This window comes from Scyliorhinus torazame, chromosome 4, assembly GCF_047496885.1.
Source record: "Scyliorhinus torazame isolate Kashiwa2021f chromosome 4, sScyTor2.1, whole genome shotgun sequence".
NCBI lineage: Eukaryota > Metazoa > Chordata > Chondrichthyes > Carcharhiniformes > Scyliorhinidae > Scyliorhinus > Scyliorhinus torazame.
The window spans coordinates 36,635,253-36,651,617 of NC_092710.1; the positions used below are offsets into that span (position 1 = coordinate 36,635,253).

A 16,365-nucleotide genomic window follows, 5' to 3' on the forward strand; every position below is an offset into this window, starting at 1 on the left:
CTCTGGGCATGCTTTGCACACTCTCCCTTCCTGCCTTTTGTTTCCGTCCCCACTGACTTCCTACATCGGTTCCCATTACCCTGCCACATTAGTTTAAACCCTCCCCAACTGCACTTGCAAATTAGCAATTATGTCAGAATTCAGATTCAACTCGCCTAAAAGCTCAAAATCAGCAAAAAAATGATAATAAATCAGTATAACGCAAATATTTCAGGGATCAATCTTAAAGCGATGGGCAGAGATTTCTCCTTGTAATGATGGTATTATTCACACAAAAGAGAATAAATGAAACCTTGAACCCCGTGGAATGCAAAGGCGACGGCCCTTGGCTGGAAACTGGGATTGGAACAGACAGGGGTTTGAGGGGTAGCAGATTCATAATGGGCCGATGGGCTTCTTTCCCAGTGGATTCTCTCGATGAGTTCAGGTCAGCGTCGATCATTGGGATTAAAAATGATCGCCCGAACAGGGACTTGAACCTGGGACCCTCAGATTAAAAGTCTGAAACTCCACCGACTGAGCTATCCGGGCTGTGAGTGATGTTGCCTGTAGTGACCGCATTCCCCCTTCGCTTTTGCTCCTCTCGCTCCGCTGTTGCCCCTATTTCCTCTGCTTATGCTGTGCCTCTCCTGTAGAACAAACAGCTGCCTCCTTTGCCCTGCGCCACTCTCTGAATCCGGACAGCATATCAGCAGCTCCGCCTCTGGATTCAGGGCGAGTTCAGAGCTGTGCTGCTCTTCGACGATTCACTCCGATACTCGGCCTACCGAGTCCCTTTCCTGGAGACTGGTTATTCCCAGTTGGTTTGGGACAGCCACTTCCTGACTCTCAATGACTCAACATTCTGACTCAAGGTTCGCTGCGTCCAGCACGCATGCTTCAAATCTGTTCTTTACAAAAGCGAAACCTCCCCTTTGCCGAACAACATCCACGCCGTACCGGCCTCCTCGAACAGGCGCAGGAATGTGGTGACTCGGGGCTTTTCACAGAAACTTAATTGAAGCCTACTTGTGACAATGAACGATTTTCATTTCATTTTCATTTCATTAAACGCTCTTTCATTTTGAGACATTTTCGAGAATTGCCTGACTCAAAGAGAAAAAATTGGGCACAATCAGCTGAACGCGACTTTGTGGGACACGCAAACATGTAATACAGCAAGTCAGGTGTTGACAGCTGATCCATTCCCATCAAAGAGACGCTTTACAAAGGTTCCGGAGCGATGGAACAATCACAAACTCCGGTCATATAAGGAGTGCAGCTGGTTCCATGGTATAGTGGTTATCACGTCTGCTTTATACGCAGCAGGTCCAGGGTTCGAGTTTTAGTGGAGGCATTGCTGCTTTTGGACAAGTTGTGACCGATTGAATTTCCATGTGAACAGAAATACAACCACGAAAGAGAAAATGCTGGAAAATCTCAGCAAGTCTGGCAGCATCTGTCGGGAGAGTAAAGAGCTAACGTTTCGAGTCCGATGACTCTTTGTCAAAGCTAACAGACAGAGAAAGTGGGAAATATTTATAATGTGGAGTGGGAAAGAAAGATGAGCCATAGCCACAGAAACCCAGGGAAACCGGGTGCTAATTGCCACAGAAACCCAGGAGACAGAGTGCAGATTGGCTTTGAATTAAGAAAACAAAGTGAAATGTATTTAAATATAAATGTGATGGAATTTATTGGAACATAACAATGAGGTTTAACTGAACAGCTGCAACGGACAGATTCAAAGAGCATCCTTTATTGGGACTGGATGAAATTCAATTTCTGATCATGTCGGAATTAGGATTCATCTCGCCTAAAAGCTCAAAATCAGCAAAAAAATGATTATATATCAGCATATCGCAAATATTTCAGGGATCAATCAGAAAGCGATGAGCAGAGATTTCTCCTTGTAATGATGGTATTATTCACACAAAAGAGAATAGATGAAACCTTGAAACCCGTGGAATGCAAAGGCGAAGGAATTTGGCTGGAAACTGGGATTGGAACAGACAGGAGTTTGAGGGGTAGCAGAGGCACAATGAGCCGATGGGCTTCTTTCCCAGTGGAGTCACTCGATGAGTTCAGATCAGCATCGATCATTGGGATTTAAAATGATCGCCCAAACCAGCACTTAAACCCTGGACCCTCAGATTAAAAGTCTGATGCCCTCCCGTCTGAGCTATCTGGGCTTTGAGCGATGTCGTCTGTAGTGACCATTTACCCCTTCACTGTTGCTCCTCTTGCTCCGCTATTGCCCCTCTCCCTTCGCTGTTGCTCCTCTTTCCTCTGCTGATGCTGTGCCTCTCCTCCAGAACAAACAGCTGCTTCCTTTGCCCTGCGCCACTCTCTGACGACATATCAGCAGCTCCGCCTCTGGATTCAGGGCGAGTTCAGAGCTGTGCTGCTCTTTGGCGCTTCACTCCGATACTCCGCCCACCGAGTCCCTTTTCTGGAGACTGGTTATTCCCAGTTGGGTTTGGGACAGTCACTTCCTGACTCTCAATGACTCAACACTCTGACTCAAGGTTCGCTGCGTCCAGCACGCTTGCTTCAAAACGGTTCTTTACAAAAGCGAAACCTCCCCTTTGCCTAACAACTTCCACACCGTACCGGCCTCCGCGAACAGGCGCCGGAATGTGGCGACTAGCGGCTTTTCACAGTAACTTAATTTAAGCCTACTCGTGACAATAAGCGATTTACATTTCATTAAACGCTCTTTCATTTTGAGTCTTTTTCGAGAATTGCCTGACTCAAAGAGAAAATTTGGGCACAATGAGCTGAACGCGACTTTGTGGGACACGCAAACATATTATACAGCAAGTCAGGTGTTGACAGCTGATTCATTCCCATCAAAGACACGCTTGACCAAGGTTCCGGAGCGATGGAACAATCACAAACTCCAGTCATATAAGGAGTATGACTGCTGCTAGCTGGTTCCGTGGGGTAGTGGTGATCACGTTTGCTTTGCACGCAGCAGATCCTGGGTTCGAGCCCCAGTGGACCCTTTTGGACAAGTTGTGACCAATTGAATTTCCATGTGAACAGAAATACAACCACGAAATAGAAAATGCTCGAAAATCTCAGCAGGTCTGGCAGCATCTGTAGGAGAGAGCAAAGAGCTCACTTTTCGAGTCCGATGATTCTTTGTCAAAGCTAACAGACAGAGAAAGTGGGAAATATTTATACGTGGAGTGAGAAAGAAAGATGAGCCATAACCACAGAAACCCAGGGAAACCGGGTGCTAATGGCCACAGAAACCCAGGGGACAGAGTGCAGATTGGCTTTGAATTAAGAAAACAAAGTGAAATGTATTTAAATATAAATGTGATGGAATTTATTGGAACATAACCATGAGGTTTAACTGAACAGCAGCAACGGACAGATCCAAAGAGCATCCTTTATTGGGACTGGATGAAATTCAATTTCTGATCATGTCGGAAATCAGATTCAACTCGCCTAAAAGCTCAAAATCAGCAAAAAAATGATAATAAATCAGCATAACGCAAATATTTCAGGGATCAATCTGAAAGCGATGGGCAGAGATTTCTCCTTGTAATGATGGTATTATTCACACAAAAGAGAATGGATGAAACCTTGAAACCCGTGGAATGCAAAGGCGATGGACCTTGGCTGGAAACTGGGATTGGAACAGACACGGATTTGAGGGGTAGCAGGGGCACAATGGGCCGATGGGATTCTTTCCCAGTGGATTCATTCGATGGGTTCTCGTCAGCATCGATCATTGGGATCTAAAATGATCGCCCGAACAGGGACTTGAACCCTGGACCCTCAGATTAAAAGTCTGACGCTCTACCGAATGAGCTATGCGGGCTGTAAGTGATGCCGCCTGTAGTGACCGCATTCCCCCTTCGCTGTTGCTCCTCTCGTTCCGCTGTTGCCCCTCTTTCCTCTTCTTATGCTGTGCCTCTCCTCCAGAACAAACAGCTGCTTCCTTTGCCCTGCGCCACTCTCTGAATCCAGACGGCATATTAGCAGCTCCGCCTCTGGATTCAGGGCGAGTTCAGAGCTGTGCTGCTCTTCGGCGCCTCAGTTTGATTCTTTGCCCACCGAGTCCCTTTCCTGGAGACTGGTTATTCACAGTTGGGTTTGGGACAGTCACTTCCTGACTCTCAATGACTCAACATTCTGACTCAAGGTTCGCTGCGTCCAGCACGCTTGCTTCAAAACTGTTCTTTACAAAAGCGAAACCTCCCCTTTGCCTCACAACTTCCGCGCCGTACCGTCCTCCCTGAACAGGCGCCGGATTGTGGTGACTCTGGGCTTTTCACAGTAACTTCATTGAAGCCTATTGTTCATAGAATTTACAGTGCAGAAGGAGGCCATTTGGCCCATCGAGTCAGCACCGGCTCTTGGAAAGTGCACCCCACCCAAGGCCATACCCCCACCCTATCCCCATAACCCAGTCCAATACTCAGAGCAATTTAGCATGGCTAATCCACCTAACCCGCACATCTTTCGACTGTGGGAGGAAACCAGAGTCCCCGGAGGAAACCCACGCACACACGGGGAGAACGTGCAGACTCCGCACAGACTGCGACCCAAGCCGGGAATCGAACGTGGGACCCTGGCGTTGTGAAGCAATTGTGCTAACCACTATGCTACCGTGCAGCCCTACTTGCGACACTAAGTGATTTTCATTTCATTAAACGCTCTTTCATTTAGAGTCTTTTTCGAGAATTGCCTGACTCAAAGAGAAAAAATTGGTCACAATCAGCTGAACGCGACTTTATGGGACAGGCAAACATGTTATACAGCAAGTCAGGTGTTGACAGCTGATCCATTCCCATCAAATAGACGCTTTACAAAGGTTCCGGAGCGATGGAACCTCCAGTCAAAAAAGGAATACTGCTGTTACCAGCTGGTTCCATGCTGTAGTGCTCTGCACGTCTGATTTACACGCAGCAGGTCCTCGGTTCGAGCCCCAGTGGAACCATTGCTGCTTTTGGACAAGTTGCCATTGAATTTCCATGTGAACAGAAATACAGACACGAAAGAGAAAATGCTGGAAAATCTCAGCAGGTCTGGCAGCATCTGCAGGAAGAGCAAAGAGCTACCGTTTTGAGTCCGATGACTCTTTGACAAAGCTAGCAGACAGAGAAAGTGGGAAATATTTATACTGTGGAGTGAGAAAGAAAGATGAGCCATAGCCACAGAAACCCAGGGAAACCGGGTGCTAATGGCCACAGAAACCAAGGGAACAGAGTGCAGAATGGCTTTGAATTAAGAAAACAAAGTGAAATGTATTTACATATAAATGGGATGGAATTTATTGGAACATAACAATGAGGTTTAACTGAACAGCAGCAACGGACAGATCCAAAGAGCATCCTTTATTGGGACTGGATGAAATCCAATATCTGATCATGTCGGAATTCAGATTCAACTCCCCTAAAAGCTCAAAATCAGCAAAAAAAATGATAAAGATCAGCATAATGCAAATATTTGAGGGATCAATCTGAAAGCGATGGGCAGAGATGTCTCCTTGTAATGATGGTATTATTCACACAAAGGAGAATAGATGAAACATTGAACCCCGTGGAATGCAAAGACGACGGGCCTTGGCTGGAAACTGGGATTGGAACAGACAGGGGTTTGAGGGGTAGCAGAGCCACAATGGGACGACGCACTTCTTTCCCAGTGGATTCACTCGATGGGTTCACGTCAGCATCGATAATTGGGATCTAAAATGATGGCCTGAATAGGTACCTGAACCCTGGACCCTCAGATTAAAAGTCTGATGCTCTACCGACTAAGCTATCCGGCTGTGAGCAATGTTGCCTGTAGTGACCGCATTCCCCCTGCGCTGTTGCTCCCCTCGCTCCGCTGTTGCCCCTCTTTCCTCTTCTTCTGCTGTGCCTCTCCTCCAGAACAAACAGCTGCTTCCTTTGCCGTGCGCCTCTCTCTGAATCCGGACAGCATATCAGCAGCTCCGCCTCTGGATTCAGGGCGAGTTCAGAGCTGTGCTGCTCTTTGGCGCTTCACTCCAATACTCCGCCCACCGAGTCCCTTTCCTGAAGACTGGTTATTGCCAGTTGGGTTTGGGACAGTCACTTCCTGACTCTCAATGACTCAACGTTCTGACTCAAGTTCCGCTGCGTCCAGCACGCTTGCTTCAAAACTGTTCTTTACAAAAGCGAAACCTCCCCTTTGCCGAACAACTTCCGCGCCGTACCGGCCTCCCCGAACAGGCGCCGGAATGTGGCGACGAAGGGGCTTCACAGTAACTTAATTGAAGCCCACTCGTGATAATAAGCAATGTTCATTTCATTTTCATTTCATTAAACACGGGAGGGTTTAAACTAGTATGGCAGGGGGGTGGGCACGGGAGCAATAGGTCAGAAGGTGAGAGCGTTGAGGGAGAACTAGGGAATATGGACAGTGTGGCTCTGAGGCAGAGCAGACTGGGAGAAGTTGCTGAACACAGCGGGTCTGGTGGCCTGAAGTGCATATGTTTTAATGCAAGGAGCATTACGGGTAAGGCAGATGAACTTAGAGCTTGGATTGCTACTTGGAACTATGATGTTGTTGCCATTACAGAGACCTGGTTGAGGGAAGGGCAGGATTGGCAGCTAAACGTTCCAGGATTTAGATGTTTCAGGCGGGATAGAGGGGGAGGTAAAAGGGGAGGCGGAGTTGCGCTACTTGTTCGGGAGAATATCACAGCTATACTGCGAGAGGACACCTCCGAGGGCAGTGAGGCTATATGGGTAGAGATCAGGAATAAGAAGGGTGCAGTCACAATGTTGGGGGTATACTACAGGCCTCCCAACAGCCAGCGGGAGATAGAGGAGCAGATAGGTAGACAGATTTTGGAAAAGAGTAAAAACAACAGGGTTGTGGTGATGGGAGACTTCAACTTCCCCAATATTGACTGGGACTCACTTAGTGCCAGGGGCTTAGACGGGGCAGAGTTTGTAAGGAGCATCCAGGAGGGCTTCTTAAAACAATATGTAAACAGTCCAACTAGGGAAGAGGCGGTACTGGACCTGGTATTGGGGAATGAGCCCGGCCAGGTGGTAGATGTTTCAGTAGGGGAGCATTTCGGTAACAGTGACCACAATTCAGTAAGTTTTAAAGTACTGGTGGACAAGGATAAGAGTGGTCCGAGGATGAATGTGCTAAATTGGGGGAAGGCTAATTATAACAATATTAGGCGGGAACTGAAGAGCATAGATTGGGGGCGGATGTTTGAGGGCAAATCAACATCTGACATGTGGGAGGCTTTCAAGTGTCAGTTGATAGGAATACAGGACAGGCATGTTCCTGTGAGGAAGAAAGACAAATACGGCAATTTTCGGGAACCTTGGATGACGAATGATATTGTAGGCCTCGTCAAAAAGAAAAAGGAGGCATTTGTCAGGGCTAAAAGGCTGGGAACAGACGAAGCCTGTGTGGCATATAAGGAAAGTAGGAAGGAACTTAAGCAGGGAGTCAGGAGGGCTAGAAGGGGTCATGAAAAATCATTGGCAAATAGGGTTAAGGAAAATCCCAAGGCTTTTTACACTTACATAAAAAGCAAGAGGGTAGCCAGGGAAAGGGTTGGCCCACTGAAGGATAGGCAAGGGAATCTATGTGTGGAGCCAGAGGAAATGGGCGAGGTACTAAATGAATACTTTGCATCAGTATTCACCAAAGAGAAGGAATTGGTAGATGTTGAGTCTGGAGAAGGGGGTGTAGATAGCCTGGGTCACATTGTGATCCAAAAAGACGAGGTGTTGGGTGTCTTAAAAAATATTAAGGTAGATAAGTCCCCAGGGCCGGATGGGATCTACCCCAGAATACTGAAGGAGGCTGGAGAGGAAATTGCTGAGGCCTTGACAGAAATCTTTGGATCCTCGCTGTCTTCAGGGGATGTCCCGGAGGACTGGAGAATAGCCAATGTTGTTCCTCTGTTTAAGAAGGGTGGCAGGGATAATCCCGGGAACTACAGGCCGGTGAGCCTTACTTCAGTGGTAGGGAAATTACTGGAGAGAATTCTTCGAGACAGGATCTACTCCCATTTGGAAGCAAATGGACGTATTAGTGAGAGGCAGCACGGTTTTGTGAAGGGGAGGTCGTGTCTCACTAACTTGATAGAGTTTTTCGAGGAGGTCACTAAGATGATTGATGCAGGTAGGGCAGTAGATGTTGTCTATATGGACTTCAGTAAGGCCTTTGACAAGGTCCCTCATGGTAGACTAGTACAAAAGGTGAAGTCACACGGGATCAGGGGTGAACTGGCAAGGTGGATACAGAACTGGCTAGGCCATAGAAGGCAGAGGGTAGCAATGGAGGGATGCTTTTCTAATTGGAGGGCTGTGACCAGTGGTGTTCCACAGGGATCAGTGCTGGGACCTTTGCTCTTTGTAGTATATATAAATGATTTGGAGGAAAATGTAACTGGTCTGATTAGTAAGTTTGCAGACGACACAAAGGTTGGTGGAATTGCGGATAGCGATGAGGACTGTCTGAGGATACAGCAGGATTTAGATTGTCTGGAGACTTGGGCGGAGAGATGGCAGATGGAGTTTAACCTGGACAAATGTGAGGTAATGCATTTTGGAAGGGCTAATGCAGGTAGGGAATATACAGTGAATGGTAGAACCCTCAAGAGTATTGAAAGTCAAAGAGATCTAGGAGTACAGGTCCACAGATCACTGAAAGGGGCTACACAGGTGGAGAAGGTAGTCAAGAAGGCATACGGCATGCTTGCCTTCATTGGCCGGGGCATTGAGTATAAGAATTGGCAAGTCATGTTGCAGCTGTATAGAACCTTAGTTAAGCCACACTTGGAGTATAGTGTTCAATTCTGGTCGCCACACTACCAGAAGGATGTGGAGGCTTTAGAGAGGGTGCAGAAGAGATTTACCAGAATGTTGCCTGGTATGGAGGGCATAAGCTATGAGGAGCGATTGAATAAACTCGGTTTGTTCTCACTGGAACGAAGGAGGTTGAGGGGCGACCTGATAGAGGTATACAAAATTATGAGGGGCATAGACAGAGTGGATAGTCAGAGGCTTTTCCCCAGGGTAGAGGGGTCAATTACTAGGGGGCATAGGTTTAAGGTGAGAGGGGCAAAGTTTAGAGTAGATGTACGAGGCAAGTTTTTTACGCAGAGGGTAGTGGGTGCCTGGAACTCACTACCGGAGGAGGTAGTGCAGGCAGGGACGATAGGGACATTTAAGGGGCATCTTGACAAATATATGAATAGGATGGGAATAGAAGGATACGGACCCAGGAAGTGTAGAAGATTGTAGTTTAGTCGGGCAGTATGGTCGGCACGGGCTTGGAGGGCCGAAGGGCCTGTTCCTGTGCTGTACATTTCTTTGTTCTTTGTTCTTTGTTCATTTTGAGTCTTTTTCGAGAATTGCCTTACTCAAAGAGAGCACTTTATGGCGGCCTTCAGGACGCGCGACAACGAGGAATCGCCGAGCAGAAACTTATAGCCAAGTTCCCACATGAGTGCGGCCTCAACCGAGACCTGAGATTCATGTCGCACTACATTCATCCCCCACCATCTGGCCTGCGAAACCCTACCAGCTGTCCTGGCTTGACACAATTCACACATCTTTAACCTGGGGTTACCACATCTCTGGATCTGTAAAGATTTAATCACCTGCTAATGGTCGCATTCCAAGCATTGTCTGGCATCTTTGAATCTGTCTATATATATGTTTCTGGAACATACCTCTTCATTCACCTGAGGAAGGAGCAGTCCCCGAAAGCTAGTGACATCGAAACAAACATGTTGGACTTTAACCTGGTGTTGTAAGACTTCGTACTGTGTTAAAATGAAAGACAAGAATAGAAAAGCAATCTGAACAACATGTTTTTTTATTATCTCTTACCGTCAAAGAGAGTTATCACACTCAGTAAAATATACATTTTGTTGCACACACGCTCCTACTGGCAGAGGTAGTGAGATCTGTAGCCTATCAATACTTTATTGAGTCCTGTGGGCAGCCGCTTTTAATATAATTAAGGAAACCAGAGGAGAAGTGACGGTTGCATTAATGGACTTACCCCTTTATTTGAAACAGCCATTCAGAGTCTACGTGCTTACTAATAATCTTGGCTGCGTGCAGTTGGGATCCGTAACAAGGGAAACTATTTTTTACTTTCGCTGAGAAGTTTTCAACTATTTACAGAATCAAATTATAATTAGGGCGCTAAAAGAAACCATTTGGACTCATCCGCAGCTCTCCAAAGGAACATCATGATGTCCTGCGATTCCTGTCTTTCCCATATACCCGGATTCCTATCAATTTATAGTCACTGTCAAATTATCCACGATTACCTGTCCACTTATCGAGATATGACTTGTAAAGTGCCCACATTTGTACTAAATAATCCAAATCTTTATGACCATTTGACCAATTTTGATTGCAAGCATGGGATATCGGTGACGATAGCTGACTAAACATTTACTGCACATCGTTGATTGTCCTTGAACTGAATGGTTTCCTCATCCATTTCTGAGGCGATGAAGGAGCCAACCACATCTCTGTCGATTTGGAGTGACATGTTGGCCAGGTCAGGTATGGACGGCAGAGTTCCTTCCTCAAAGGAAGTGATTTTTTAATAAATACATTCCGGTTTGTCAACTGAACTCAAATCCCATTTATAGTCTTGCGATTGGAACTCAGATCCTCACAGTATGAACCTGGGTCTCTGGATTAGTTGTCTAGCAAGAGACAATACCACTGTGCTCCCACCTTCCCCGTGCTGAGCAAACCGGCGTTCAGCAAGCCCTTTCCATGTAGGGAAGAAAATATGTTCAGAATTATCTCATTGCCACTCGCCAATTACCTGCCCTCTGCTATTTTGATGCTCATCTTTGGACCGGTGAAAAGAAGCAGTGCTGTAAACCCCAACCATTGACACGCGAACCTAACAATGGGCAACCGTATTCGGAAAGCAGCAACGCCTTTCCACAGCAGAGACACATACCATCAGTTGGAAGGCGATTGATCACAGATATGTTTTTAGTTGCCCTCCGAATGACATCAATACGTTCCATGCCACCACCAGACTAACCATGGACTACTCTCCAGAATTGGTAGCCTTCTTGGATACACTAACCTCCATCAAGGACGGTGGCCTCAGCACTTCGCTTTACCGCAAGCCCACGGATAACCTCACGATGCTCCACTTCTACAACTTCCACCCGAACCACATCAAAGAAGCTATCCCCTATGGACAAGTCCTCCGTGTACACAGGATCTGCTCAGGCGAGGAGGAACAAAACCGGCATCTACAAACACCGAAAGACGACCTTGTAAGAATGGGATATGGCGCTCAACTCATCGATCCACAGTTCCAACGTGCCACAGCAAAAAACCGCAGCGATCTCGACAGAAGACAAACACGGGACACAACCGACAGAGCACCATTCGTCGTCCAGTTCGTCCCCGGAGCGGAGAAACTTCGACATACTTCTTCACAGCCTTCAACACGTCATCGCCGAAGATGAACATTTTGCCAAGGCCATCCCCGCAACCCCTTGCCTTCAAACAACCGCACAACCTCAAACAGACCATTGTTTGAAGCAAACTCCCCAGCCTTCAGGAGTACAGCGACCACAACGCCACAGAACCCTGCCATGGCAATCTCTGTAATACCTGCCAGATCATCGAAATTGTTACCTCCATTACCATCCATCAAGGTATGCGGTACATACTTTTATGACTCGGCCAATGTCCTCTGCATCACACGGTGCTGGAAATGATGTTCCCAGGCGTGCTACATTGGCGAGACCAAGCATACGCTGCGACAACGGACGACTGGACATTAAGCAAGAATTGCAAGGCAAGAATGTTCCCTTCCAACCGTGGAACATTTCAGCAGTCAAGGACATTCAGCCTCTGATCTTCGGGTATGCGCTCTCCATGACTTCCTTTAGGATACGTGACAACGCCGAGCAGAAACTGATAGCCGAGTTCTGCTGTGCGCAAGAGTACGGCCCCAACGGGGAGCTTTGAGTCATGTCTCATTACATTCACCCCCTACTATCTGGCCTGAGCTTCCGAAATCCTACCAACAGCACTGGCTTCAGACAATTCACACCTCTTTAACCTGTGATTATGCCTCGCCCCAGACCCACCGTCTAGACCTGTAAAAACTTAATTACCTGCAAAGACTCGCATTCGAAGTATCATCTTGCATCATTGAATTTGCCCATATATCTGTTTGTGGAACCCACCTCTTCATTCGCCTGATGAAGGATCTGCGCTCCGAAAGCTCGTGATTGGAAACAAACCTGTTGGACTATAACATGGTGTTGTAAAACTTCTTGCTGTGCCCACCCCCAATCCAACGCCGGATTCTCCACACCATAATTTCACAAGAGCTCGTTCCAACAAGAGACTTTTCAAATCTTCGAACACACTCTGCCATTCGATACCATGGTGGCTGATCTCCGCTCTGCCTTAACACCTGCCCATTCTCCATTACCCCGCAACCCATTACCAAATAGAACATATATCCTCCTTGAATTTACTCAAAGTCCCGGCATGCACTGCACTCTGGGTTAGTGAACCACTTATCCTAAAACAATGACCCCTCATTCTGGATTATCCCACAAGGGGAAGCATCCACTCCACTCGACTTTATCAATTCATTTCATCATCTTATATATCTCCGTTAGACCACCTCTCATTCCTCTAATCTCAACAGAGTATAGGCCTCAACTGCTCAATCTTACTTCACAAGACAAACTCCTTACCTCTAGAGTCCAGTGAGTCTCCTCTCACCAGCCCCTCTGAAGCAATTACACCCCTACTCAAATAAGGGATGCCAAAACTTTACACATTTCTCCAGATGCTGTTTCATCAACGCATTGTACATTTTCCAGTACCACGTCCCTACTTTGTATTCCATCCCATGAGCTATAAGTTCCATAATTCCATTTGCCTCATGATTACCTGCTGTACATACTGTTCTGAGAATCGTGCACGAGGACACCCAGATCCCTCTGCACTGAATCACGTTGAGATTTATCTCCATTTAGATGGGGAAAGTAGTAATTTCTCAAAGGGGACCGGTCAGTGTTGAATGAAGGAGTCCTGAATAAGGCAGGGGTAACGTGGGTGGGGGATATGGAAGTGAATACTTGCTATCAGTATTGGGGAGAGGGACCAAGAGAAAGTATGAATTAATCAAATCATTATGGGCGAAGGTAGAGAGACATGACTGGTTGAATGGCTCATTCTGGAGCCGGTGCTGACATGATGGTCCGCATGACATTCCCCTGCGCTGCAAATGTTCTGATTCTATGATTCACAATTCATCACCCCCAATCCCTCTCCCCCTGGGCTGGGTGGCGGTTGAGGGTTTAAAACGTTGCAGACTATGCAATAGTAGTAGGACTGGATAGATTTCCAGAGATTGAGAGACAATAAGCGCGTGGGTGTGTTTAACCGATATTGAGGGTTGTAGGGATTTGAGGATGTTACCTCGGTGGGTGCAGTTTCAGTGATTGAGAATGGTAGAATGATAGGGGGTTAAAGGGATTGAAGGCATTTCATGATAAATGAAGATTGTAGGGGTTGGGAAAGTTTTGAAGGATAAATGGGGAAGCCAGACTATTGAGGTGTTTGGAAGCATAGACAAAACTGTTAACTCTTGCTCTGCTGGATCGGGGTCAATCGGAGATCCGTAAATGGAGGAGATGATACCTGAATGAAACTTGGCACTACAGATGGCTCAGGACAAATTGGATTTTCCGTTAAAGAGTGCATAACCTTTCTGTCCATGGTATTTGTGAGCGGCTTAATACATTCATTGGAGGAAGCATTATCAGACTCTCCATGTTTCTTTCACCTCCTCCAACCAAATAATTTTACACGCATTAAGGCACATCTGGGGAATGACCCACGGCAATGATCAACAAGAACCTTTTCGCTTTCTGCTCCCACCATTCGAAATCTGAATCCTCTTCCTGCACAATGTTTGCTCCCTGCCAATTTCTAAGACAAACGTGAGGAATACAGGCACATGGACTATTTTAAGGGCTGTTTTATTAATTGATCCAGTGTGACAAATTATATGCTTATTCACAAAACTCGAAAAACACATTCAAATGTCATTGCCCAAAGTCCAATGACATTCATGTTTTCTACATAGATTACGTTGCAATCTGAGTTGTTCTTGTACCAAAATGGAACTTAAGAAATATCAAACTGTTCATTACAGGAAATGCATTGACACCTAATTTGCCCACATAGATTGTGTTGCACTTTAAGGTGCTTGAATACAATTGTGATACATATGGTTAAATGCGTCAATTCAATGTGGGCCATACGGTTAGAGAGAGTGTACACGATTCCCGTCACAAGGTGTATTTTGGGTTCAAGGTCGGAGCAAGCCAGGCTTCCCATTGTGACTCTGCGGCCATGCTTTAGAACGACCCTAAGCATATTGCCCTTGGGTCTGGAATGTGCCACTTTGTAGCACTTGGTCGGGAACAACAATCAGCACCGGAAGGCCAAGACACATAAGGAACCCATTTACCCCCAACATCTTTTCACTGGCAGAGGAGGTTCTACTCAGCCTACTTCCACGGTTCCAGCTCTTGGCATGCAGGACCACAAGTCTACCTGAACACGCGAAGCATAATTCTTCCTCTTCCACCATTTCAGACAGTGCACCCCAGAAATCCACCGTCCTCCGGCTTTAAATGTTTGATGTTCTGGATGCTATGGGCGTGCGCAAACGCGCTGCGTTGTGGGGATATGATAAATTACTCTGGTTTGGCGGCCGTGATGTGCTGGTCTTGACGAGCGGCCGCATGGGATTATTTTGTTAGTCTCTGGCATTTCCGTAAAATGCTATGTTCACGAAGCGTGGTGCGTGAGCTTGAGGTTATGTTCTATAGTCTAGTGAAGGATGTCCCTGAAACAATATGGAGGTCTGCGTGTTGGAATGGTGGCGTTTTATAGAACCATCTCATTACCCGGAGGATATAGCTTCCGATTTTGAATAGAAACTGGCAGCGATTGAAATGATCCAATCGTTGTTGCTTTCCAAGACAGGTTTTGAGATAAATAGATTATGTCACAAAACAGACACGATATGATTTACCCTAATTTGGCTGTTTTCGTTAGAGAGAAGAAGGTTAAGAGGTGACTTAATTGAGGCACACAATATGATCAGAGGATTGGATAGGGTGGACAGTGAGAGCCTTTTTCCTCGGATGGTGATGTCTAACACGAGGGGACATAGCTTTAAATTGAGGGGAGATAGATATAAGACAGATGTCAGAGGTAGTTTCTTTACTCAGAGAGTAGTAAGGGCGTGGAATGCCCTGCCTGCAACAGTAGTGGACTCACCAACACTAAGGGCATTCAAATGGTCATTGGATAGACATATGGACGATAAGGGAATAGTGTAGATGGGCTTTAGAGTGGTTTCACAGGTCGGCGCAACATCGAGGGCCGAAGGGCCTGCACTGCGCTGTAATGTTCTATGTTCTATGATGTCATTTCGGTTTCTCCAAACAGAAAATAAATGTTGCAACATTCTACTCCCCCCCGCGGGATTCCACGGTGTATAAATGATCCGACATGGGAAAGTATATAATCAGTGTTCAACACAGACATTTTCTCTGGTACAAAGGGATAGATCATTTCATGCAGAAAATGCATTTTCCGACCGACACAATTCTGAAAATATACAACATTACCCTTGCCGCTATCGGTGTTCCTGGTAAGTGTTTGTACCCGAGCAGACGTGTGTGCGAGCGGCCCCCGGGCTTTACTCGGTGTATTATAACGTCGCATACTGACAGTTATGGAGAGGGTGGAGCTTTGGTATACATTTTGTTGATCCGATTTAAAGTTGACTTTTTGCAACATTGCGACAATGAGAATAATAATAATCTTCATTGTCACAAGTTTCATTTTGAGTCTTTTTCGAGAATTGCCTGACTCAAAGAGAAAGAATTAGGCACAATCAGCTGAACGCGATTTTGTGGCATACGCAGACATGTTATACAGCAAGTCAGGTGTTGACAGCTAATCCATTTCCATCAAATAGACGCTTTACAAAGGTTCCGGAGCGATGGAACAGAAATACAACCGCGAAAGAGAAAATGCTGGGAAATCTCAGGTCTGGCAGTATCTGTAGGGAGAGCAAAGAGCTAACGTTTCAAGTCCGTTGACTCTTTGACAAAGCGAACAGACAGAGAAAGTGGGAATTATTTATTCTGTGGAGTGAGAAAAAAAGATGAGCCATAACCACAGAAACCCAGGGAAACCGGGTGCGAATGGCAACAGAAGCCCAGGGGACAGAGTGCAGAATGTCTTTGAATTCAGAAAACAAAGTGAAATGTATTTAAATATAAATGTGATGGAATTTATTGGAACATAACAATGAGGTTTAACT

The 16,365-nt window shown here is 46.3% G+C and overlaps 1 long non-coding RNA gene and 1 other non-coding gene across 2 annotated transcripts in view; both read right to left on the bottom strand.

The window, feature by feature from the left end:
- Positions 1-16,365, bottom strand: part of LOC140411587 (uncharacterized) — a 718,944-nt gene that overhangs the window by 449,899 nt on the left and 252,680 nt on the right. The window lies entirely within an intron of this gene.
- On the bottom strand, positions 3,742-3,814 carry trnak-uuu (transfer RNA lysine (anticodon UUU)). The gene has a single exon. It is a non-coding gene; the product is annotated as a tRNA-Lys (tRNA).